General features: G+C 38.6%; 1 long non-coding RNA gene across 1 annotated transcript in view; it reads left to right on the forward strand.

Moving 5' to 3' along the window:
* LOC134737793 (uncharacterized) overlaps positions 1–26,954 on the forward strand; it is a 219,924-nt gene that overhangs the window by 53,341 nt on the left and 139,629 nt on the right. The window contains exons 2-4 of the long non-coding RNA XR_010123092.1: positions 12,612–12,718; positions 13,355–13,434; positions 16,009–16,048. This is a non-coding gene — a long non-coding RNA (uncharacterized LOC134737793). The remainder of the gene's footprint in view (positions 1–12,611; positions 12,719–13,354; positions 13,435–16,008; positions 16,049–26,954) is intronic.

Consider the following 26,954-nt stretch of genomic DNA (forward strand, 5'->3'; position numbering starts at 1 on the left):
TAAAATTTACATACAGCAAAAATCACTCTTTTTGGTATATAGTTCTATGAGTCTTAACAAATGTACAAACTCATATAACCACCATCACAATCAAGAAATAGAACACCTCCATCACTGTCTCACCCCCTGCATACCCAAATATCCTTGTGCTACTCCTTTGTTGTTGAACTCTTTCTACACTCTTTTTTTAAAAAAATTATTTTTTGAGACTGGGTTTCACTGAGTCACCTAGGCTGGAGTGCAGTGATGCAGTCATAACTCAGTGCAGCTTTGACCTCCTGGACACAAGCAATCCTCCTGCCTCCACTTCCCAAGTAGCTGGTTTCATGCTCGTCCGTGTGAAGAGACCACCAAACAGGCTTTGTGTGAGCAATAAAGCTTTTAATCACCTGAGTGCAGGCGGGATGAGTCTGAAAAGAGAGTCAGTGAAGGGAGATAGGGGTGGGGCCATTTTATAGGATTTGGGTAGGTAAAGGAAAAAGGGGGGTTGTTCTCTGGTGGGCATGAGTGGGGGTCACAAGGTACTCAGTGGGGGAGCTTTTGAGCCAGGATGAGCCAGGAGAAGGAATTTCACAAGACAGTGTCATCAGTTAAGGCAGGAACAGGCCATTTTCACTTCTTTTGTGGTGGCATGTCATCAGTTAAGGCAGGAACCGGCCATCTGGATGTGTATGTGCAGGTCACAGGGGATATGATGGCTTAGCTTGGGCTCAGAGGCCTGACATTCCTGTCTTCTTATATTAATAAGAAAAATAAAACGAAATAGTGGTAAAGTGTTGGGACGGCGAAAATTTTTTGGGATGGTATGGAGAGATAATGGACAATGTTTCTTAGGGCTGCTTCAAGCGGGATTAGGGGCGGCGTGGGAACCTAGAGTGGGAGAGATTAAGCTGACGGAAGATTTTGTGGTAAGGGGTGATATTGTGGGGTTGTTAGAAGAAACATTTGTCATTTAGAATTATTGGTGATGGCCTGGATACAGTTTTGTATGAATTGAAAAACTAAACGGAATAAGGAGAAAAACAGGTGCACATGTACCCTAAAACTTAAAGTATAATAATAATAAAAAAAAAAGGACAAAGAATTGGGAGGACTTAGGACATCTAATTAGAGAGTGCCTAAGGAGGTTCAGTATAGCCTTGCCAGCAAAGATTATTTATTTACTTTAAGAGTTAAGAGATATCAGCTGTGATGGCTTGGAGAAACAATGTAAACTGGCAGTGTAAACAAGAACAGGGCATGTATGAGTAGTTGACAACGGTGAATAGGAGTATGACTAGACAGAAGACAGTAGGGATGTCAAGTTTTTTGGGGCACAGTCCAAGTTAGTCTCGTGTCTGGAATGAGACTGGGGCCTAATAAAAAGGAGCATCTATACAGGAGCTTAAATGGGCTGTATTTTGTAGCATTCTGAGGACAGGCCTGACTTCTGAGAAGGGAAAGTGGTAAAAGTATTGTCTATTCTTTTTTAAGTTGGTGGCTGAGCTTGGTGAGGTGTGTTTTTAAACGACCTTTAGTCTGTTCTACTTTTCTTGAAGACTGAGGACTGTAAGGGATATAAAGGTTTCACTGAATACTAAGAGCCTGAAAAACTGCTTGGCTGATTTGACTAATAAAGTCTGGTCTGTTATCAGACTGTATACAGATGGGAAGGCTAAACTGAGGAATTACGTCTGACAGAAGGGAAGAAATGACTGCGGTGGCCTTCTCAGACCCTGTAGGAAAGGCCTCTACTTATCTAGTGAAAGTGTCTACTTAGACTAAGAGGTATTTTAGTTTTTGTGACTCAGGGCAGGTTGAGTAAAGCTAATTTGCCAGTCCTGGGTGGGGGCAAATCCCTGAGCTTGATGTGTAGGGAAGGGAGGGGGCCTGAATAATCCCTGAGGAGTAGTAGAATAGCAGATGGAACCCTGAGAAGTTATTTCCTTGAGGATAGATTTCTATGATGGAAAGGAAATGAGAGGTTTTAAGAGGCGGGCTAGTGGCTTGTACTATAGCATAGCCTGCTTTTGCTGGTGTGTGGTGATTAGGCCTGATGGAACTGCCATCAATAAACTAAGTGTGATCAGGGTGAGAAACAGGGAAGAAGGAAATGTGGTGAAATGGGGTGAACGTCAGGTGGATCAGAGAGATGCAATCATGAGGGTCAGGTGTGGCATCGGGAATAATGTGGGAGGCTGGATTGAAGTCCGGGCCAGGAACAATGGTAATTGTGAGAGACTCAACAAAGAGTGAGTACAGCTGAAGGAGCCGGGGAGCAGAAAGTATATGCATCAGGTGTGAGGAAGAAAACAGATTTTGGAAATTATGAGAGCTGTAGAGAGTGAGTTGAGCATAGTTTGTGATTTTAAGGGCCTCTAAAAGTATTAGGGCAGCAGCAGCCGCTGCACGGAGACATGATGGCCAGCTTAAAACAGTAAGGTCAAGTTGTTTGGACAAAAAGCCTACAGGATGCGATCCTGGTCCTTGTGTAAGAATTCCGACTGCGCAGCCCTGCGCTTCAGCTGTGGGTAATGAAAAGGGTTGGGATGAGTCAGGGAGAGCACAGGTGGGGGCATTCTCTAAAGCTGTCTTCAAGGAATGGAAAGAAGAGTGGGGAAAGGATTTAGGATCTATGGGGTCAGCTAGGTTTCTTTTTGTGAGTTTATGTAATGGTTTTGTTAGGATGGCAAAACCAGGTATCTAAAGGTGAAAGTATCTAACTATGCCCAGGAAGGAAAGGAGTTGTTGCTTTGTAGAAGGGGTTGGGGTTTGAGAGATTAGTCGGACGTGATCGGCAGGGAGAGCACATGTGTTTTTATGAGAATTATGCTGAGATAGGTAACAGATAAGGAAGAAATTTGGGCTTGACTGAAGTAATGGGGGCTGTCTGTGAAGCTTTGCGGCAGTACAGCCCAGGTAATCTGCTGAGCCTGATGGGTGTCAGGGTCAGTCCAAGTGAAAGCGAAGAGAGGCTGGGATGAAGGGTGCAAAGCAATAGTAAAGCAAGCATGTTTGAGATCCAGAACAGAATAACGGATTGTGGAGGGAGGTATTGAGGATAGGAGAGTATATGGGTTTGGCACCATGGGGCGGATAGGCAAAACAATTTGGTTGATAAGGCATAGATCCTGAACTAACTTGTAAGGCTTGTCTGGTTTTAGGACAGGTAAAATGGGGGAATTGTAAGGAGAGTTTATAGGCTTTAAAAGGCCATGCTGTAGCAAGTGAGTGATAACAGGCTTTAATCCTTTCAAAGCATGCTGTGGGATGGGATATTGGCATTGATTGGGGTAAGGGTGATTAGGTTTTAATGAGATGGTAAGGGGTGCATGATCGGTCACCAAGGAGGGAGTAGAGTAGAGGTATCTTACACTTGTGGGTTAAGGTGGGAGAATACAAGAAGAGGACGCGAAGGAGGCTTTGGATTGGGAAGAAGGGTGTCAATGAGATGTAGCTGTAATCCAGGAATAGTCAGGGAAACAGATAATTTAGTTAAGTGTCTCGGCCTAATAAGGGAACTGGGCAGGTGGGGATAACTAAAAGGAGTGCTTAAAAGAGTATTGTCTAAGTTGGCACCAGAGTTGGGGAGTTTTAAGAGATTTAGAAGCCTGTCTGTCAATACCTACAACAGTTATGGAGGCAAGGGAAACAGGCCCTTGAAAAGAAGGTAATGTGGAGTGGGTAGCCTCCATATTGATTAAGAAGGGGACGGACTTACCTTCCACTGTGAGAGTTACTTAAAGCTCGGTGTCCGTTATGGTCTATGGGGCTTCTGAGGTGATCCGGCAGCATCAGTCTTCAGCCGCTAAGCCGAGAAGATCTGGGAAGGAGTCAGTCAGAGAGCCTTGGGCCAGAGTTCCAGGGGCTCTGGGAGTGGCTGCCAGGTGAGTTGAACGGTCTAGTTTCCAGTGGGGTCCTGCACAAATGGGACACAGCTTAGGAGGAATCCTGGGCTGCGGGCATTCATTGGCCTGGTGGCCAGATTTCTGGCACTTGTAGCAAGCTCCTGGGAAATGTGGTTCTGGAGAAACGCCTGGCCACTGCGGTTTAGGCATTTGGAAGTTCTCATGTGCTGGAGATGTGGCTGGGGTTTGTCTCACAGTGGAGGCAAGGAATTGCAACTCAGAAATATGTTGCTACTTGGCTGCCTCTATTATTGTACACCTTGAAGGCGAGGTTAATTAAGTCCTGTTGTGGGGTTTGAGGGCCAGAATTTAATTTTTGGAGTTTTATTTAATGTTGGGAGCAGATTGGGTAATAAAATGTATATTGAGAATAAGACAGCCTTTTGAATTTTTAGGGTCTAGGGCTGTAAAGTGTCTCAGGGTTGCTGCCAAATGAGCCATGAACTGGGCTGGATTTTTATATTTGATGAAAAAGAGCCTAAACGCTATCTGATTTGGGATAAAGAAAAAGGAGCATTAACCTTGACTATGCCTTTAGCTCTAGCCACCTTTTTAAGAGTAAATTGCTGGGCAGGTGGGGGAGGGCTAGTCACGGAACGGAACTGTAAACAGGACCGGGTGTGAGGAAGGGAGGTGATAAAAGGATTATAGGGTGGAGGAGCAGAGGCTGAGGAAGAATTGGGACCTAGGGCCTGGCAAGGAGGGGAGAGGTCAGATGGGTCTGTAGAAAAGGAAGATTAGAAAGACTCAGCGATGCTTGGGGTTGGGACTGAGGGGACAGGCAGGAGGGAAAGAAGGAAGATTTGGGACGAGTTGCATTGGGAACAGAGACTAGAGAGGGACTGATGTGTAAAAGTGCCTGGACGTCAGTCACCTCAGACCGTTTGCCTATTTTATGACAAGATTTAGATCTTGTAAGATGGAAAAAATAGAAGTGCCGTTTTCTGGCTATTTGGAACTACTGTCGAGTTTGTATTGGGGTCAAGCAGCATTGTAGAAGAAAATAAGGCATTTAGGTTTTAGGTCAGGTGTGAGTTGAAGAGGTTTTAAGTTCTTGAGAACACAGGCTAAGGGAGAAGGAGGAGGAATGGAGGGTGGAAGGTTGCCTATAGTGAAGGAAGCAAGCCTAGAGAAAAGAGAGAGTAGAGACATGGAGGGAAAAGGTTTGGGGGTTCTTACATTCCAGAAAAGTGGGAAAGGGGTCAGGGTGCAGAAATAAGGGGTTGGGGCACAGAGATAAGACATAGGGGTGCAGAAATAAGGGATCAGGGTGCAGAGATAAGAGGTCGGGGTGTGGAAATAAGGGATTGGGGTGCAGAGATAAGAGGTCAGGGCATGGAAATAAGGGATTGGGGTGCAGAGATAAGAAGTCGGGGTGCAGAAATAAGGGATTGGGGGTTCTTGCCCCCTAGAAAAGCTGGACTTGCCGCTAAGGGTGAAGGAGAAGGGGTTGAGGGGTTCTTGCCCCTCCAGAAAGGCGGAGAAGGGATAGAGACATGGAGAGAATGGGTTGGGGTACTTGCCCCTCCTCCAGAAAAGCGGGACTTGCCGCTAAGAGTGAAGGACTAAGGCAGGCGTCCCCACATGGTCTGACACCTGTGACACCTGGGTAAATAATCAGAGAGGCATCCCTGCAATGATTAAACACCAAGGAAAGGCTGCCTTCCCTAGTCTGTGACTGGCGCCAGAGTTTTGGGTCTACAGATAAAATGTGTCTCCTTTGTCTCTACCAGAAAATGAAAGGAATTGCAATTAAGAGAAGGGGGAGATTGAAGTGTGGCACCAAGATTGAAAGGAGAAAGAGGTTGAGGGATAGTGAGGGAGGTTGGAGAAGAGAGTAAAAAGAGGCCGCTTACCAGATTTGAAATTGGTGAGATGTTTCTTGGGATGGTTGGTGTGAGGACCTGAGGTCGTAGGTGGACCTTTCTCATGGAGCAAAGAGAAGGAGGACAGGGGATTGATCTCCCAAGGGAGGTCCCCTGGTCTGAGTCATGGCACCAAATTTCATGCACGTCCACGTGAAGAGACCACCAAACAGGCTTTGTGTGAGCAATAAAGCTTTTAATCACCTGGGTAGAGGCGGGCTGAGTCCGAAAAGAGTCAGCGAAGGGAGATAGGGGTGGGGCCGTTTTATAGGATTTGGGTAGGTAAAGGAAAAAGGGGGTTGTTCTCTGGTGGGCAGGAGTGGGGGGTCACAAGGTACTCAGTGGGGGAGCTTTTGAGCCAGGATGAGCCAGGAGAAGGAATTTCACAAGACAGTGTCATCAGTTAAGGCAGGAACAGGCCATTTTCACTTCTTTTGTGGTGGCATGTCATCAGTTAAGGCAGGAACCGGCCATCTGGATGTGTACGTGCAGGTCACAGGGGATATGATGGCTTAGCTTGGGCTCAGAGGCCTGACAGCTGGGACTACAGGTGTGTGCCACCACGCCTGGCTATTTTTTTTTTATTAATTTTTCGTAGAGATGGGGCTTCTTGCCATGTTGCCCAAGCTGTTCTTGAACTCCTGGGCCCAAGCGATCCTCTGGCGTCAGCTTCCCAAAGTGCTGGGATTAGAGGTGTGAACCACTGAACTTGGCCCCTTTCTACACTCTTAATCCCTGGCAACCACAGATCTTTCCAAAACTACAGTTTTGCATTTTCCAGAATGTCATCTAAGTAGAATATTTTCATATGCAGCTGTTTGAGTCTAGCTTTTTTCATTCCATGTAATGCATTTGAAATTCATCCCATGTGGTTACATGTATCAATAGTTCATTCTTTTATATTGCTGAACAGTATTCCATTTTATGAATATACTAAACAGTATTCCATTTTATGAACATACTAGTTAGTTTATCTATTCCTCAGCTAAGGAACATTTGGGTGGTTTTTAAATTTCGCTTGGGTAAATACTTAGGAATGGAATTGCTGAGCTGCATGGTAAGTATATGTTTAATTTTTTTTCTTTCTTTTTTTTTTTTTTTTTTTTGAGACAGCATCTTACTCTGTCACTTAGGCTAGAGTGCAGTAGCATGATCATAGCTCACTGCAGCCTTGAACTCTTGGGATCCAGCTATCCTCCTGCCTCAGCCTCCCAAGTTCTGGGACTACGGGCACACTCCACCATGCCCAGTATATATTTAATTTTATAAGAACTTGTCAAACTGATTTCCAAAGTGTCTGTACCATTTTCCATTCATATCAGCAATATCTGAGAGTTGCAGTTGCTCTGCATCTTTTCCAACACTTAATATTGTCATTTATATTTTAAAAAATGTTTTTATTTTGGTCATTCTGATATTTGTGTAGTGGCAACTCATTGTGGTTTTAATTTACATTTTTCTAATGACCAATGATGCTAAGCATATTTTTCTTGTGCTTGATTTCCATCTGTGTGTCTTCTCAGATGAGCTATCTGATTTTTATTTTTTTTAGCAATTGGGAAACCAATGTAACCTTAGCAATAGTCAATGTCAAGTTCAGAATTATATGTTAGTGATTGCTTTCAAATGGAACTTTTTGTCATAGTCAGTTTCCAGCTACTGTAACAGACTACTACAGATTGGGTGTATTAAACAACAAACATTTGTTACATTTATTTCTCACAGTTCTGGAGGCTGGAAGTTTGAGTTCAAGGTGCCAGCATGGTGATGTTCTTGGTGAGGGTCCCCTTCCTGGTTTACAGATGGCTGACTTCTCATTGTTTCCTTACATGGCAGAGAAAGAAAAAAAAATCTCTCTCATTTCTCTTCTTATAGAGGCATTAATCCCATTCATAAGGGCTGTACCTTGTGACCTGATTACCTCCCTAAGGCCCTGCCTCTTACTAGCATTGATTTGGAGGTTAGGATTTTAACATATGAATTTTAGAGAGACCCAAACATTCAGCCCATAGCACATCCTGTTTCACATACATTAAATTTAGAAGCACTTAATTTTACTATGAGGAGTCAACCTCAAACATTACTTTTACATAAAACAATTCTGATAAATGTATGATTTCAGGTAACAATAACTTTGTGAAATTAGATAAAATGAGCAATATAACATTAATTCAGGTTTTAGTTACTATTGTTCTTTAGCCATTGTATAGTCATAACATAATCTGCAGAGCAGATTGATTTCTTCCTCGTTAGGATTTTCTTGAATTGGTACCTTGACTTAAAAGCTGACCCAAGTCACTGTGTTATTGGTCTTTTGTTTTTCCCCTGCAGGCATTGGCAACTTCATCCCTTTGTGATTCACTTGCAGTTTTATCACTTGAAATAGTGAGTTTGAGCTAATCTTTTCTTCTTAAGTACTACCCATTTCCTTAGAATTCACATTTCAAGAACTCCCTGGATATTCCAAATACGTTGCCATTTTAAGAGGTTCTCCATTTCATTTTTCAATTATCCACCAATAATCCTGCCTTTAATCCTAGCAAAGAACTTTCTCTACAAAAGACCCCTAAGCCGTCATCATTCCCCCAGAGAAAATTATTCTCCAATCTTCCCCTCAATTTCTTCTTGTAAACATTGAGGCTTTGATGGTCTTCCCAGAGAGTTGTTAGCCTTTTGTCTCTTCTTCCATATGAATGGGCTTTTGCAATCAGACTTGAGTATAATCTTGAGCTGAACTCAATGAACAAATGATTTCTGCACTGCTGTTGTATTTATAACTCTGTAGTGGGAAAAGGGTTTATAATCTGTCTTCACTACTGAAAACAGGTTAAGTAAGGTTCTGCTGCTATTAATCTTACTCCAGGAGCACTACCTTATTTTTAAGATAGGTACATAAAAAATCAACTCAAGAAAATGTTTCTCGAATGAAGCAAAGTGTTTTGTAGCCCCAGCTATAGATTTAGATGCCCTAGCTCGCCCCATTTGGGAATATTCTCTTCCAGGCTATAATTTCTTCCTTCTTTTTCATAAGACCGGAGGAGGGAGAGTCAGTTACACATTTGGTTGTAACATAACTGCAAATAACCATGTTGTCAGGTAACTTCTCTTTCATGTGATAGAATACATTGGTTTGAAAACATATCAGAAAATATTTTGCTGGGATCTTTCAGAAAAAAAAGAGTTGTAAGACACACTTGCCCATACCTTTTTGGAACAATTTATTCCTTGCTAAAGTATCTGCTTGTTGCTATACAGATGCAGTCTGAGAGATTAAAAAATTAAAACCATCAATATGTCCTACGTAAAAGCAAATGAGCTTCTCAGGCTTTAGAGGACTTTTATATATGTGGATTTTTTGTAGGCTAATTTAAATATTAATAAAAAGATAAGAGAATTGATCCAAAAGTCTTTATTCTTATACTCATAAACCAAATTCTGCACATTGGTTCAGAAATAATGAACCTTTAACCAATTATAAACATCCCCATTCTAATTATTTACATTGAAGTACTTTTAAAGATTGCATCTAAGCATGCAGTGATTGAAACAAATGTTTTTGTAAGTTTTTTTCTATAATGTCCACCATTTTTTACAAATGTTTAGAATATTTAGAAATATTTCAGATGTTTTGGGATGTTCTTGTTGCTATTCATTGGCAAGAGATGAGATGATTAATAACAAACTGATGGATCACCTAGTTCTCCAGTTGGCCCTTCACATTTGTGGTACAGGTCAGGATGTCTAAGAGAATAGTGAAACATACTCACACCTATTATTCCTGCAAGAGGAAGGCTGCAAAGGCAGGACGAATCCCACTCAAGCCACCATCCATACAAATCCGCTGGCTTTGGCATGATGTTTCCTCTCTTAATTATGTTTTACTGAAGACTGATATTAACAGCATTCTGCCAGGAAAACACTAAAGGACTGTGTCAGAATAAAGAAGACTAAAGAGAAATGACCACTGAATTCAGGGCATGACCAATGACATTTGATTTTTTTGACCATAAAAATAGTATTGAAATCTGAATAAAGTCTATAAATTAGATAAGAGTATTATAGCAATGTTAGTTTTCTGATTTTGGTAATCTTTTGTTGTTTCATTGGGGAATTTCTTCTTTATTAGAAAGATACACAAGTATTTAAAAATAAAGGAGTTTCTGACTAACTTATTCTCAAATGATTAAAAAACTCAGAATCTACTAAAAATGTGTGCATATATACATACATATATACACAGAGATATACATGTGTATATAAGGCATAGACATTCCGTGTATGTCTGTGCATATACACACAAAGAGATAGATACAGCAAAAGTAGTAAAATGTTAACATTTGGGGAATGAGGATGAAGGCTGTATGAGAATTCTTAGAGCTATTCTAAATACTCCTTTTTTAATAGTTAGGTTGGTGAAAAATAAAAATTCTTTACTATGAGTCTGAAATTTTGGCAAGATATCTAGTTAAAAGAAAAGAAAAAAATCCCAGCTTGCATGTTTTTGAGAGGGGAACAGGTGGCTCAGAAGCAATAGGATAGCAGAAAAAATGCAACCAAATATGGGAAACTGTAGGCATTATTAAAAATTAGTAAACACTATTAGTCTACATATTCTTATATGATTGTATTTCAAAACCTAAAACTAAATTTTCACTTAGGAAAATATGTTAAATGAATGAGAACAAACCCATCCAGGAAGTTGGAAGTAGTAAATTCTGTAGTGTTTTCTCTGTAGTTGTTGACAAATGCCAACCTGGCTTTAGTGTATACACAGGATGATTCCGTTTATTTTTATGAGTGCTGATACTTTCCAGATGTTTGTTTTATTAACCCACCTAATTTTCTTCTTTCTAGTAATGAAAGCACTGGGTCCTGTTAATTTCAGAGCAAACAGCAAATGCATAGTGGATTCTTACAGATATGTTTCCTCATTACGTTTGCTAATTTTTATGAAACATTAAACAGATTAAATAATGGGAAATAATTCTACTTTGTATTATATTTTACCAAATCTTCCTGTCAAAAGAAATATTTTTCGTCTTTGTATCAGACACTGCTTACTCAGTATATATATTTTCCACAAGACCCCTCTTCCTGTCCACAGATCCGTGTGCTTCAGGGCAAACAACCTCGTTCCTAGTTCCAGGAGGCGGAGCTTTTCTAATCCAATCACAGTGATTCTACACCCTAACAGTGACTAGTTTAGGAATTGGCATATAACTCATTTTTAGCAAAGGAAATTTGCTAATCAGGATTTAAGGGGCACTTAGTAGACTCCTGAGAAAGAAACCTTTGTTCTTATCACTATGATGCTGGATGTGACACCTGGATCTGTGCAGCCTTCATAGGACAAAGCTGATGAGGGATGGGAGAGTGGAAACATGGAGAGAATCTGAGTCCCCAGTGACAGTGATAAGCTGCTGAATCAACCAGCCCTGGCACTGTGATTACATTTGGACTTGCAGATATTATTAACTATTATGCCTGGAAATTTGTGTTTTTTGAAGGTGAATACATACTGATTTTTCATTAAGTATTCTGAAAGTTTTCTACAAAAAAATTTAAATTTCATGATTATTAAAAAGCTGGTGAGATTTACCAAGCCAATTAGATGATACAGGCTTTTGTATTTTATTTAAACCAACCATAGAAATACGTATTTCTTGAGTCATAGTCACAATCTCATTCATTTTCTGAGATGTATATTAACAGTTTAGAATGAGAAATTTATGAAAAAGAAGATAAAGGAATTCTGGCTGTAAAGTGAAAGTAATATTTACCTACTTCATAAAGTGATAGTGAGAACTGAATGAGTTATATTGAAAGCTCATAGAGCAGTGGCCGGCAGGCTGTGAGTTCAACAATTATTGTTAATAATAGCAATGATAATTATTATTCTTTTTTGTGGCTTTTGTTGCTAAAATACTTGCTATCTTAATTTTAATTGTCTTTATTTTAAGTAACAGACTCTCTGAGAAGCAATGAATACCTCCAGTGAATTCAACTGGAGAATTTTGGGGAATAAATATTATAATTTCTAATTCTTAGATGAAAAAACTGAATCATAGGATGGGACTTCCTATGCAACATCTTCAAATATACTCTTGATCATCACATGGATACCAAGTCCAATATAGGATCATTTAAAAATTTGAAGGATACCAAGGTGTACTCCAGTGTGTATCAAACAGTGGGCCATGTTACAATGGTCGATTATGAGGCCAGTTTAGTGGGGTTGCAACCATAATTTTAAAGAATTGAATTATTATGGAGTAGGACTGGTAAAATAAGAGTAAATTGCCTGTATAAAGGTAAATATTGTTTTGTGAAACCTTGTTTTGGTAATGTATGCGTGTATTGGTTTACATTAAAAGTGTACTTCTCACTGTGAGTTTTGATTATTGGTAGAGTGGAGAAACGGGCTCCATAGCCAGACAAACTTGGCTTCCAATATCATTGGCCTGTTTTACAGAAAAGAGCATGGAACTGTGCCTACAAGCTAACGGGCACTCAAAACTATGTCCCTTCTTTCCTGCCTCTGTCCACAGGCTGCCCCCACCTTCTCCAGTGTGGACTTGAAGTTTTGGAACCACAGAGTAATGCAACACTGACATTACAAACAAGGTGTCCTTAAACAAACAGGTATCAGTGTGTCATATATCACAAATTCATCCAAGCTTGACACACCAGGAGCTCAGTGAGTGATCTGGGTTCTGAAGCAAGGAAAATCAATTGTATTTAAACAACGACAAATAATGTCTCCTGAGCTGCTCATAGCCAAGAAATCACTCTGGCCCCATTCTTAAAATAACAGGTATTTGGGTAGAACTATTGATTGTTTTCACTTTTGTTGCCTTAGCAGAAAGACGCATCATCCATAAAAAATGTGAATGTGAGGACGGTGGGACCATCCTGGCACACACTGAGCAGCAGGGACCTCCGAGCCCTCAGATGTCATCCAGCCAGGTATGTGGGGGCCACTCGCCATGCACAGCTTCTCTCAGCAGAGGTGAGCTAAGGGGAGGGAGAGGATAAATGTGTTATCACATGCTGCCCATTGCTTATTACACAGGGAGCCCACATCTCCAAGTCCAGTGCATTTATTTGATATTACTCACCTTAGTTCCTTGTTTACCTGGGTGGAATGCTCAGGGGGAGGAACCAAAACATATTATTTGGTTTCACTGACATAATATTGAGCAGAAAAAAGATGAATTCTCCTTCCCACCTCCTTTCCATCTCTTCTTTTCTTCCTCTTCGTCTTCTTCCTCCTCCCCTTCCGCCTTCCTTTTCTTCTTTAATAAAACATCCATTTATGTACCAGAACTTAGTGAAACTGCTGAGGTAGTCAAGGCTGTAAATTGAACCGGTCCCTTTTACCTCCAGAAAATATGAACGCATCCTTCAGCCACGGGGCTGGCACACATGGCGGGATTATGCTACCGTTAACAGGAAGGCAGGAAAGTACATTATCACTTCAGGGCTGTCATTACCAGAGGGTTTCGCTGTGAACTATAGCATTCAGGGCAAGGCAGGCAGTGGAAAAGGGGGGCTGGGTGGGCAGGGAAGAAAAAGAAAATGTTGTTTTTCTTCCCTTAACAGGCTGACCAGAATGGTGGTGATATGAAGAGTTGGGGAATTCGACTTGAATACAAAGCATAATACTGCTTTCACTTAAAAAGGTAATGACAATAGCTACCTCCTTCCATTATCCTGTAGGTACATATTTGGAAAAAGACAGGCTCAGCCACACCTGATGGCTTCAGCTAATCAATTCATGTGCATCTTAAATCTGTCAAGACAAGATCACCTATTTAGTGTTAAGCCTAAAGGGATATGTTTTGTGCCAGTGAAATCTCAAAGAGTTCAGTTCACTACAAACTTTTTTTCTTGCTCCTCATAGAACAAACCCATTTTAAGATTATTTTTCCTCCTTGGTATACATTTTAAAATTTATTTTAAACAAATTGCTTATTTAATATCATAAATTACAGCAATAAAATGACCAAGAGATAAGAGTGCATTTGACTTTTTAGGTTAGTTCATAATACAGTTGCAAAGTTCTATATCTAAGTAGCGTTATTGCCATCTTATAACGGCAGAACTTGGGGATAGGCAGTGGAGCGAAGTTCAGAATCTTGGGCTTTGTTTTCTTCAGTCCCTTCTACAGAGGTTGCTTAGCGCAGATACTGAACTCTTAACTGAGAGAAGTTACAATCATTTTTAATCCGTTTCTTCACAGTCTGTTTTTTGTCTGGATTCTGTTGTACAGCATAACAGATAAGCAGATCCCTAATGAGTTCAGAGCCAGCCAGTTAGTTCCTGGATATGTAACAGGTCCTTGTTAATCCAGTTAGGTATAGCAGGTTACTCATTTTTCCCACTTCTGCCCTTCACCTTGCCCTCCACTAAGATTTCTAATTTTATTGCAGAAAGATCTACCTTTTAGCAATGAAGAAATCATTGTTATTATTTTTAAAAAGCAATAGTGGTGAGAGTAATTCTAGGCAAAGTGTTACAGAAAAAGTAAACAGCATGAGATGGTGGTTCTACGATTCCCTACAAGACCATCTGTTTTCCCAATGAAAAATCTAGTGCTTCCTCAAGTTATGTTTTAAAAGGCTTAAGCAATCATTCAGATAATCAGACTTCATTGCTGTGAAATTTCATCAAAGTGTACTCAATCCTTGAACTCATATCTGGGTCCATTTCGCCAATCAGATAAAACTTCCTAGGCTTTTTCCTAGAGGCATGAGTGGTTAACTTGATCTTATTGCACTGCAAAAGATTTTGTGCTACACATCATTTTTCATAAAAGCTATTTGTTGTGTTAGGAGAACTCCAGAGAGACTGCTTGTTAGAATAGATTTTGGGGGTGGGGGTGGGCCGGCACTTGTTCTGCTTTGTCACTTTGGACCAAATGAAAATTCTTAGAAATTCTTACAACTTAACCTCAGAGGACATGAGGAGGCAAAAAGGTGATACAGAGGAAATTAGTGTCTTGGTAAGTAAAGATGTTATTTCTCCTGAACAGACCAATAATTATTTAAAAAAAACCCAAAGAAATCCATAATTTGGAGGCACTGAATTCCTTTGTCTTAAGATTGTCACTTGCTTCTTCTTTCAGTTGGCATAGGGGTTAAAGCCACCTGACTCCTTTTTTTTTTTTTTCCTTTGTAAAGGTCAGCCAACGCATGCCCACTCTTGTCCACACCAGCACAAACAGCCTTTGCATTGAAAAAGCACTAGGTGGTGCCCATTTTCTTTGCTGGTGAAAGGGCTGGATTCCCCAAGGGAGTCACTCTGGGCAAGTTCATCAGGCCCCGGCCCACACAGCACAGTGCACTTCTCTCCTCTCACAGATGACCAGGAGCATGGTGTCACAGTCTGTCCCTTCCCTGATGCATCCTGGGGCTTGCCTGTTTTAGGACAGAGCTTTGATTTGGGGAGACAGTGTTTTTACATGTGAGGATAGGAGTAGAGGAGGGTGGTGGCAAAAAGCTTCGAGTATTCCCTTTGAAAATGAAAGATAAGAGGAATAAAGGCTGCAACACTGCCATCTGCATTTGTATAAAGTCATAGTATAATATCTCTGCCAAGGCTCTCCTCCTGCCAGATCATCTGGACAATGCAGTGCACATGCTAATTTTATTTTTTCCCACTTTTGCCTGTAATCAAACTGTGAAAATAAAGAAAATGAAGGTTAATCTTAAATTTCAATTTGTCTCTTCACAAAAATAATTATTTGTTAAATAAAGGATGGCTAAATTGAAGATTTTGCTTGCCCATGTCTCCCCCCAATACCTACCATTTGAAGAGGTGGCTTTATACTACTGAGTTCTTTCCTTTAAAAAAATCTTATTAGGCACGCTTAACCGATTGTTGCTTTGTGTTCAAGGAGAGCAGATAACTGGCTAAGATTTTTTTTTTCCAGAATAATTTTATCCAGGCGATATGCCCATCGGATCTGTTTTAGAATGTAGAACTGTTTAGAAAGTTTTTGTTCTTGTAAAGATCTGGTAGCAGCAATTGAGCATAATCATGTTATTGTCATAAAAAGAGAAGAAAAGAATATAACAGTTTTTTTTTCTAGTAGACATGTGTCTTGTCTATCTATAAACTATTCCCTGAAATTTGGCCTAATTGAGTTAGTTTGTTCAAATATATTTATTTTGTTTTAGAGAAAGCAAGAAAATTGTTTTTTTGAATGCCAAAGGAGTAGATTCTTGTAGTAAAATCTGAATCTTGTTTCACAGGTTGGTGAACCATACTCCAACAGAAAGGGGAAATAAGACTGTAAGTAGTTTTAAAAAGTTGAACTAAGAGAAAAGCTTTATTATGAAACTATGAGGATTATTTCTGTGCACTGGCTGCCCCGTCATATGTCATGGCATGTGGCGGGTTGACTGCTCATTAATTCTATTTATATCAGTATGATAATCCACCCCACTGAGTATGCATGTGTTAAAATATTCATAAATTATGTTTATTGTGACCAAATATACATTAAATGCCAAAAGAAGATCATTATTTAAAGACAAAACTAGTCAACAATCAAACAAGCAAAGCCTTTTTACTGTCAGTCCAGTACATTATGTTTTATCAAATTCACATGAATTGCTTCTCCTTCCAATGCCTCATAAGGAATGTTTATCCTTTGTTTTTAAACTATGCAAAGAAATAGACTTCACTGAAAGGAACAGATTTGGAAAACAAAAGCTGTTATATGATCTCAGACTAATAATAACATCGGCTGGAAGAAACCATCTAGGGAAATGCACTTTTAGCTTCCAAAATTATTTGATCCCTAATATACCCTTGACTTGAATTTGATGGCATTTCATAAAATCATAGACTAAGTTAAATAAAGCAGCTAACCTTTTTTGATAAACTAGGCTGCCAATAGAATTTTAAGTTTGTACATTTTTTGTTTGAAAACAAGGATGGTTAAGAAAATCTAGAAGGTTGAGAATTGAGACCAGTAATTAAACTATACTGTGGCAGACCATTTTGGAACTTATTACTTCCAAATGAAGCAATCCTTAACTACTCTGTTTTGAATGATTCCAGGAAGTTGAAAAAATTGAGGTGATTATTCTTTTTACAGGCTGCTTATGCAGCAACACAGCACAGTTGAAAAGTTTGAATTCCTTGTCAAAATCCAAAGTGGTTTTAGTTAAAATATATTGCCTAACTTACCCAATTCATCATATTCTGAATTGAAGCCATGAAAACATCTAGGATTATTAATTATGAGGACCATACTTCAGATTTAACCAAAATAATGATCATTTTAAAAAGTGACCTGTATGCTGGCTTAATAGTCTATAGTAATATCCTCCAGGAAACTGTTAAAAATTTCAAAACTTAAATTATATTTGAAAGGACTTTTTTTCTAAATCAAAACAATAAGTGATGAGTAAAACAAAATAGAAAATTCTGAATTTATTTCGTTGTCACCATATGCTTATTTTAAAGAAGAACACAACATTTAGAGAACAAAACAGTAAAAATTAAATATTTTTCTCATGTCGCCAATACTTACTATAGGAGTGAAGTCATCACTTAAATTGCATGTTAATTTCAAGTAAGATTTTTTTTTTCTATATAATGACACCATTATAGAATGTTTTACTTTCTACTTTTCCTTGGAAGAAAAATGTCTTTACTTCTATACAATCTTTTAAGAAACCTAAACAGTATGGCAACCTGAACAGGTATAGGAAATCTCTCCAGGGAAATAATTCAAAATGTGGAAAAAGCCATATATATAAAAATTTTCTTTATAACATTATAATAGCAAACATTGGAAGGCATTTTAATATCTAGCAATGGAAGCTTGGTTAGGAAAAGATGACAACATTCATTTGATGAAATATTATGCAGTCAATAAAATTGGTATACAGCAGTATGAGAAATATGGGATAAAATACTAAGTTAAAAAAGGATACAAGATGAAGGTGTAGCGTGATTATAATAATTTTAACACATGCAAACAAAACACTAAAATGCTAATCATCAAATTAAAGATTGAAATGGATTTTTTTACTCTCTTTTCATACTTTTATTATGTTGTCTTATGTAATTTAAAATACATTTTAAAATTTCAAAATTATTATCAGTAATCAATTTATACTTTTTCTTTAGATGTCATAAATAATCACCATAGATTTTTGAGGGGAAAAATTAGACAACTCCAATTTCCAAAGATGTTAATTTTAAAACCAGTATCCCAATGTGTGGTTTTAGTATTCAAACCTAATTTGATTTCTATGGAATCATAGTGCACATATATTTTATTAAATAATAATTCCCTCTTTTATTAAAAAAAATCCTGCTTATTATATTTAACTCTAAACGACAGCTTTTTCGCCTCTCAGTTCTCAAAAACCCTGAGCAGCCATTTCAGAAAACAAAACAAAAGAAAACCCCACATATCAAAACACCACAAAACCCTCTCATTAAGCTCTCTGCAAAGTTTGAGATGTACTTTCATGTGAATCTTGGCCTCTGTACAGCACTGCTGCACAAATCATTTTCATCTGAGATTTGAACATATTGGAAGAACTAGAGCCTTCCTTTCTTTTATCCTGTCATTCCCCTCCCCTGGAAGTGATGGGCATATGGCAGGCACCCTCCCTAGATTCTCAAACAACAGGAGGGACCTGATTTCAATTCCTACATCCTGTCATCAGTGACTCTCGGGATATTTTGTTCTTGCAAGGCTAAGGATGTGATTCGAATTTGCCATACGGACAGAGCTTAATGCGATGCCATTTTTACCACTGGCGCCCTCAATCAGTTAATTAAACATGATATAAATCACCACATGTATTTGTTAAGTAAGATTAATATGGCAAAGTCAAAGTAAATGAGGAATCCTCCCCATCCTAGGAGTGTGAATCACTGATAGGAAGATTACACTTTTGGAAACTCAATACTTTTGAGCAGGCTTTGTTGGTTTAATCCCTCAGACTGCTTTGTGCAACTTGAAACCTGGAGCTGTCATCTTTATCCAAAATTTCAGCCATAACTTCCTCAGCTTTCACCCCATTATTGAAATCAGCATTCACAATACTTAACAAAGATCAAACCTTTCAGCGGACCACAGGGCAGCCTCTTACCACCTGGGACACCAGAAACATGTTTAATAAATATTTCATTTTGTTTTAACATGAAGGCTTTCCCTGGTTTCAATTTTTTTTTTCTTTCCTAGGGAGCTAAGGGCTACCACCAAGCTGCACATTCCATCACTATGGTCAGTTAGGTTTATAGCCTTAATAAAAGGATTTGCCCCCCTTCACATGCTAGGGAGCCTTGTTAAACCACAGCAATTATAGAAACACAAGATAGGTGCTCTGCAAAGATCAAAGCTCACTTAAAGACAGCTCTGTAGGAATTTGGAGCTCTCTTTGAAAAGTGTTCAGTTTACAAAGTATAGAGGTATTATACCCTAGGAATTAAAAAAAGCTTATTTTAGAATAATGTTTAAAGTCTGAGAGTAGTTAATATGGGATCTCCTTCAGCCACTCTTTGTGTATTATTTCTAATATCTATTCACGGCATACCTATAATAGCTCCAAAGGAACCATTACGCTCAGAAGACATACGCATATGATGGATCCTTAATACCAAATGCATTACCTACTCAGTAGGTACATTTTAACCTCAATATCCCAGCCAGGGACAGGGTGGAAAAATAGCATGTAAATTTCTTTAGGAGGAAAAAAATGCAGCATGCCTGGGTCTTCAGCTTTGTGGCTCAGTGGAATCCCTAGAGGCTTTGCTTTCCATGCAAGAGGGATAGGTGATGGCCTGTGCTGGGCTGCACCAGGTGACTTTAGCATCTGGCCTTTGGGGCTGCCATACAACTCACCCAACTCTAATTGGATGTTGAAGTACCCAGTCTTAGGCATTGTAATGTTTCCTCTACCTCTGTAGATTGTATCATTCATCCAGAAACACACACACACACACACACACACACACACACACACACACACCCACACACACAGAGTAATGCATGTAGACTCCATTTCAGAAAAAGAATGCTCAACCCTGAGTGGCCTAAACTTAATTGTGTGGCTATGGGAGCTTTTGGGTGACAAAGGGTCTGCAAGCCAAATAATTACTTTTGTGTGCAACATCTTACAACAGGGCAGTATAAATGGGCTCGGCCTGGGATTTTGAATTCTGTGCTTCAGCCTCAGAAAATGAGTTATTTAAAAGCAGCGATTGCCAGGAACATTTTAATATCTATTTAGAGAAAACTATTTGGGGTTTTGGGTGTTCAGGAGTCTTTAGCTTTGAAACATGCAGGTATAAATGCAAACCCTTCATTTTACGTCAGCATATCCATTTTAAATAAAAGGTTGTAATGATGATAAAAATAAGAGCTAATATTTGTTGACTGCTTACTATTTGCCAGGCTGTATGCCCAGTACATTACATGGAGTATTACATTTAATCTTCATGACAACCCTATGAGATAGGTTCTATTATCGTATTTATTTTATAGACAAGGAGACTGTGGCTTAGAGGGGCAAAGATTACATCACTAGTAAGAGGTGGGGTTGTGATTTTAATGTGGGTTACATGACTCTAGAAGCCACGCTTTTACAGCCTTTAACCATCTGATTTGAAGTTTATTTTGTGCTGTGATCTAAAGTTTCTATTTTATGGTTTCTTTTTATTTAGCTGTAACTTTAAAGAGAATTCTAATCCTTGAAAATAAAGTTAACAGAGTCTGTCTTTCCTGATTAGCTTTCTGCTTTTAATTTTGGTGTTAAATGGGTAATGTAACTTCAGGTTTTGTGTTTCTAATAATTTATTTTGGAAAATGCCATACCCCAAGAGTTACCTGAAAGAGTTTCATGATAGCAGCTCTTTTTATTTGCCTTGGAATCACCATTTTATAATTAATCTAAGAAAATGCCCTCATTGAAAATAGAAACAATCAATTATCTTGTTTGCCTTCCCTTTGAATGAAGCTTTTCCTTTGACTAGTTCAAGATTCTGATATGTTGTTTAATGGTGAAAGAGATGTTCCAGATTTAGAAGTATTATAGTGCAGCATGAATCAGATAGGCCTGAATTAGAATCTTGGATTTACCAAGTTTTGGTTCTGTGATCTTGGGCAACTATTTCAATTCTCTTAATCCTATCAGATTGTTATTGGTAATATGAAAAAAATAATGCCGATCATACAGTGCTATTATGAAAACTTTATGAAATATTATATGTGTGTGTTTGTGTTTTCTGAGAATAAAAGTTCTATTTCAAGGGCCCCCTTGATGTCCAACTATCAAGCAAAGCCCCACCAAGAAGAGTGAGTTCCCCTGTGTTCACAGTTTCAGGCCTTAGCAGACATGGTTAAAGTGCTTCCTGATAATACCAACACTAGAGCTTGATCCGGGCCTCAGAATAAGGCCCTTCTTTCTCAGTAGAGTTCCAAACCGTGAAAACAGTATTTCTACAGCTTTTCAGAGACAGAGTCTCGCTCTGTCGCCCACGCTGGAGTGTAGTGGCTCAATCTCGCCTCACTGCAAGCTGTGCCTCCTGGGTTCACGCTATTCTTCTGCCTCAGCCTCCTGAGTAGCTGGGACTACAGGCGCCCACCACCGCGCCTGGCTAATTTTTTTGTATTTTTAGTAGAGACGGGGTTTCACCATGTTAGCCAGGATGGTCTCCATCTCCGGACCTCATGATCCACCTGCCTTGGCCTCCCAAAGTGCTGGGATTACAGGCGTGAGCCACCGCGCCCAGCCAAATCTAGATTATTAACACAAAGGGAAGGAAGAAGAATATATATACATATATATGTATGTAGAGGTGTGTGTGTATATATACACATATATAGAATGTTTGTGAGCTATACATATATATGTGTGTGTATGTGTATATATATGAATATATATATAATGCCTCCCTTTGTTGAAATAGAAGGATAAGTTCCAATTTTAGTTTTTAGATGATAAACTTAGTTTTAAGCATTTTCTATCTAGCTGTCTTTTGTGGATTGTCAGATCTCATTTGAACAAATATCTCAACCCACTGCTTGGCAACAACATATGTCATCCTGACCTTTTAAGACCTTGTAACCCACCACTCCAAGATAGGCCGCTTCCTTCTTAGGCCATGGGGACCTGGCCTGCATGTTTGAATAGCCTCTAGCTTCTTACTGGTATGTAATACATATTAATAATCATTCAATCAATCAATCTGCCACCTTTCATAAACACTAAATTTCTTTCACAGTATAATAACACAGTTGACATTGTATCAAAATTCAAGACTTTTCGAGAGGTCATTTTTATCTTTGATCTATCTGAATATAAGTTTATAGAAACATATAAGCTACCAATATCCTCTTAAAAGGGACTGTTAATGTAAAAAATGTTTATTCTGCCTTTTGATATATTTTCTGTCTTTGCTTTCTTCACTGTTCATAATCTTTCACCGTCTACGTGTAATGCTATCAGTGTCTTTAGAAGCATTATTCAACTTGCAGCATGGCTGCAAGATAAAGGGTCTTTAAAAATATCATTTTAGTGAAGTACGAAAAGTTGGCCATCACTGAATAATGGATCAGGATAATTGTGCCATTGCTTCTTACTCAAAGGTTCACCTATCCTACCAGAGTCTAGATGTATGGAAACAACTGGTGTTTAGTCAGAACTTTTGCTTTCCTTCTGGGGTTGCCAGATTTCGCAAATAAAAACACATAGTATCAAATTAACATAGACTTTCAGATAAACCATAAGTAATTTTTAGTATAAATATGTCTCATAGAATATTTAGGACAGATTTATACTACAATATTATTCATGGTTTATCTGTCATTCAGTCTAATTGGGCTTCCTGCATTTTATCTGGCAACTCTATTTCTTTTACCTCTTAAGTTAATAAAATAATAAACTCAGTCTTATTTCCGTTAGCTCTTGTGGGATTCAGTACCATGCCATTTGATGGTGGTGGGAGGAGAGCCCTGCCTTTACATAAACACCTGGAAGACTTGGAACCAATGGTTGAGAACCAAGTCAGAAGAGATGGTTTTGTAGTCTGTATATCAAACAGATATCAAGCCACAGTTTGTAATTCAGTTTTCTAATTTGCTTTACTCATTTCTCTTAAAGACAAAAGTGAAAATAACTCTTTTAAAATAGTACAGAAAAGCAGACTGCCTATGATATTGTTTTATTCATTATTTATTCTTTCATTCATTCAAAAAATATTTATTGAGGGCCTACTATGTGTCAGGTACTGCATGAAAGTTATAATAATATTTTTATATTTATGTTATACTTATGTTCAGGTTCAAGGGTATTGTGTGTACCTGGCTATTAATGGTGCCTGTTTTGAATAGCAGTGGTTGTAGAGGTCTAAGTCATGCTTCCTGCCTTCTAATCAAACAGCAACAGTAGACATCATCTGTACTCCTGACAACTAATAACATATATTTTATTAGAAGTCTTTTGGTTTTGCCTCGAAAAATAGCTGTATACTTAGGCGATTTATAGGTTGTCAATACCTATAGTTTTATAGCTAGAGCTATATCTTTGAAAGGTCCCTGCTTTCCTATAGCACTAAGTTAAATTATGATTCATTCTGTATTTTTAGAAACCAGAAGGTCAAAATATTGTTTAGGTATATTGCTTCATCTGTCATATATAAAAAAGACTCCTATCAATTGTCCTTCTTAATTTTTAAGTCATTTTTACCCATTTTGAGGTTATGGAGAATCTTACATGTGTTTGATTAGATTCAGTCAAATAGGCTGTACAGCTTTTACTATGCCGTGTAATTTTTTTCATTACAATAAAAAGCCTTTTAAATCACTGCTACTTAGAATTATATTGAAAATACTTGTGATACTTTTATATACAGTGAGTTTAATGCCAGGATGTGAAAGCAAATTGATTGTAGGCAATTCTGTGCTTGAGCACCCCAGAGTAAAAAGAATTACACTAGTAACCCTGGGGACCTCCTGCTCTCAGAAAGACTGTCTGCACTCAGACATCCACTGGCAGGTGAAAAAGAAGGGATTGCTTAATTCTTGTCTGAAATTCTATAAACACATTTTAATTTAGAGAAATAATTTTTGAAGGGAGAAAAAGCATCTCAAGAGACGCTTACATTTAACGTTTTTAATGTAGTAAAATGAGCTGCAAGGAAAGTATGTCACCTTTGCAATAAGCATTTGAAGATCTTCTAAGAGTGACTTAAAGGTAGACAACTTGCCATCTGGAGGTTGTGTGGCTGTGGAAGGCTTGGCTAGATCAGCAGATAAAACCCTCATGGACTTTTTACCTCTGACACCCTGGTCAGAGTGAGAAGTACTTGGGGCTTTTAACAAGAGATTCTAATGACACATACCTCCATCAGCTTGAAGAGCAGCTGACATATTTTAGGAGTGACCTTAGACTGTCATGCAAGCATTAGAGAGAATGAATTAATATTTTGGGGAGGGGCCTTTGGTCAGGATTATGATCCCTGAAGAGTCACTCTTGATTCTTCTTTCCCAGATCCTCAAGGTGAAATGTTCAGGAAACCAAAGGGTTATTGGCTTTTCAAGTATGCAGAAAGCAGATGTGTCAGGTTTGATTTCAGAAGGCAGACTAGCTGCATACACTTTTTCACTCTCTCCCACCCCAAGCTAAATTTGACTGGGACAAATATTGAGGAAGAGGACAGAGTGGGAAATAAAAGGCTAAAGTGTGTCTGCTGACATGGGCCGTTGATATCTGGAGAGGTCAAAAGGGAAAATCTCTACAGGCTAGTGGGACTGGAGACAATATGGTTCTAAATGGAAGTCAGACCTCACATATGCAAGCAAATTGCTATCAAGGATATGGCCTTGAACAACTTTTTGGGGGAATCTTGTAACACAGTGGCCACAAGCACTCATTGGAAACAAGGCCTTTTACCACCAGTTCCCTTGAAAAGGATGTTTTATCCAAGACATTATCTTGAGTTCTCACACCAGCCCTGGCACAGCTCCACCATGTTTAGAGAGGCAGGACTTGCAAAGAGGGTAAGACTGCATACCGTAAGCCCCACAGCTTATCTTCTAATCCCAGCTCAGTCACTTATTAGCTGTGCAACTTCAGGCAAATTATATAACCTCTCTATGCCTCAGTTTATCTGTACCATGGGAAGGATTGAGTTAATACATATATAGTCCTTAGTTACCATCATCATATGCATCTTCCCTTGCTGGTTATGAGACTGGAACACTCAGACTGGGGGTTATTTTTGCAGTCATATATGTGCTTAGAAAATAAAAGTGTATAAACATAGATAGGCAATGAGCGCATTTTTCAAGGGTGTTTGTCAAAGTGATGGCTCCTGACTGCAATGAAGTTCTGACCATCAGCATAGGCATGTTTCAAAGTGTCATGTGTAAGTGTTGTACAAAGATGAGTCCTCAGGAATCATCTGGCCCAACATCTTTCTTTTATGGATAACTGCAGCCCATGGAAATCGGTCCTGAGCCAGGTGTCGGCAGTGCCAGGACTAATTTCCATGTCCCCTGTCATCCAGTGCAGAACCCATTCCATGACACTGTACTAACTTTGAGTTTTTGTTGCAAAGCAGATTGTCTAGTCGTTATAAAGAAGCCCATCTTACCATTTTTCTACCTGAAAAATATTCTCTCTTGTAAGTTTCCTGATCCATTCTCCAGATTATCTATTTGTGTACTCTGAAAACTGTCTGCCAGAACAATGAGGTTCATTGCCAATAGCTAGCCTCCTCCAAATAATAATGCCAATTATCCTATCATTGGTTAGTTACAACAGGCCTTGCCAGCCTTTCTAAAAGAGGATTGCTAAATTGTTTTACTTATGGGCTAAACTTGACATTTTTATCTTTTACCATTCTTAACATCAATTCTATTCTTTCACTTAGCAGAGGTGGTCAATTTGCCTCAAATAAACCTTATGAATTCTCACTGTGATAGCTTTGTTTATGCTGTATCTCTTACTCAGAATGGCTTTTATGCTCCTACCAATCTTACAAGATCCCACTCTGTGTTACCTTTCCCATGGAGACGTCATTAAATATTCCAGCTGTTAGTTGAATCAGGTAAGGGTTAATGCCACACTTCGTTTTGATAAACTGGAGCCAGTAAATATCCATGAAACTTCACTATCCCTTTAAGAATATGGCTCAACCTAGACCTCTGCTCTTTTAGGGCAGAGCTGAGTATGCTTCTACATGCAGTCTTACTATCTGCACTGTGGACTAATGCAAGTTCTTGTTGTCTGGTCTTCCTGAGAATGCATTATATAGATTGCAGTTCATTTAGAATGCAGCTGCCAGGGTCGTGACTCACACAGAGATTAATCATTATGCCTGGGTTAGCTTCATTACTTTGACTACCCATTACATCTTGCCGAGATTATAAAATGTTGCTTTTAACTTACAAGGCCTACACTAGCATCCACTTACCTCCAAGACACACATTTATGCTGTTTTCTTTTGTATTATCAGGTCACTGGAAATTGCTGCTATTTCCCATAAGCTTTGACTTCAAAAATTAAGTCATGCTGAAGCTTTCTGACATCAGATTGAGTAACGTGCCTAGAAAAGAAAGTATATCACATATTTTATTATAAATTATATAAAAATGTATAGGGCATATATAAAGTGCTGCTGTGAAAATCTTAAAGAACCAAGTATTTGTTTGACTTTTCTTTAAAATAATAATGTCATCACAAAAAAATTAAAGATTGTCCAGCAATTGTAGAGTTACTAATTAAACTGTTGCCACACTGGTGCAAGCCATCTGTATCATCTGTGGTATTATTTAGTTCCTTTCATCATTTAATTCAACCCAAACCTAAAAAAAGAAAAGGATTCTAAAAAGAAATGTTGCCACTGCTCCCAGAACACAGTTAGCATAAGTGGAAAAATTAAGGAAAAGACATTTTCCAATAAAAATTGCTGCATACATTTAGTTAACAGAAATTAATAAGAGCTACCAATAGAGATGAACTATATTAATTTACCCAAATCTATATTCATGTGAAGTCTTCACAGGAACAAAAAGAAAGAAGGTTAATGTAATAAAATTTTTGAAGGACAATTGTAGAAGTGTGATTGGCATATTTCTCCAATTGTATTTCTTGATTATTATATTTTAAGGGAGTTAGAATTAAATCTTAAAATATATGTGACATATATTCAGACTTGAAGGGAA

The sequence above is a fragment of the Pongo pygmaeus genome, chromosome 12, assembly GCF_028885625.2.
Source record: "Pongo pygmaeus isolate AG05252 chromosome 12, NHGRI_mPonPyg2-v2.0_pri, whole genome shotgun sequence".
NCBI lineage: Eukaryota > Metazoa > Chordata > Mammalia > Primates > Hominidae > Pongo > Pongo pygmaeus.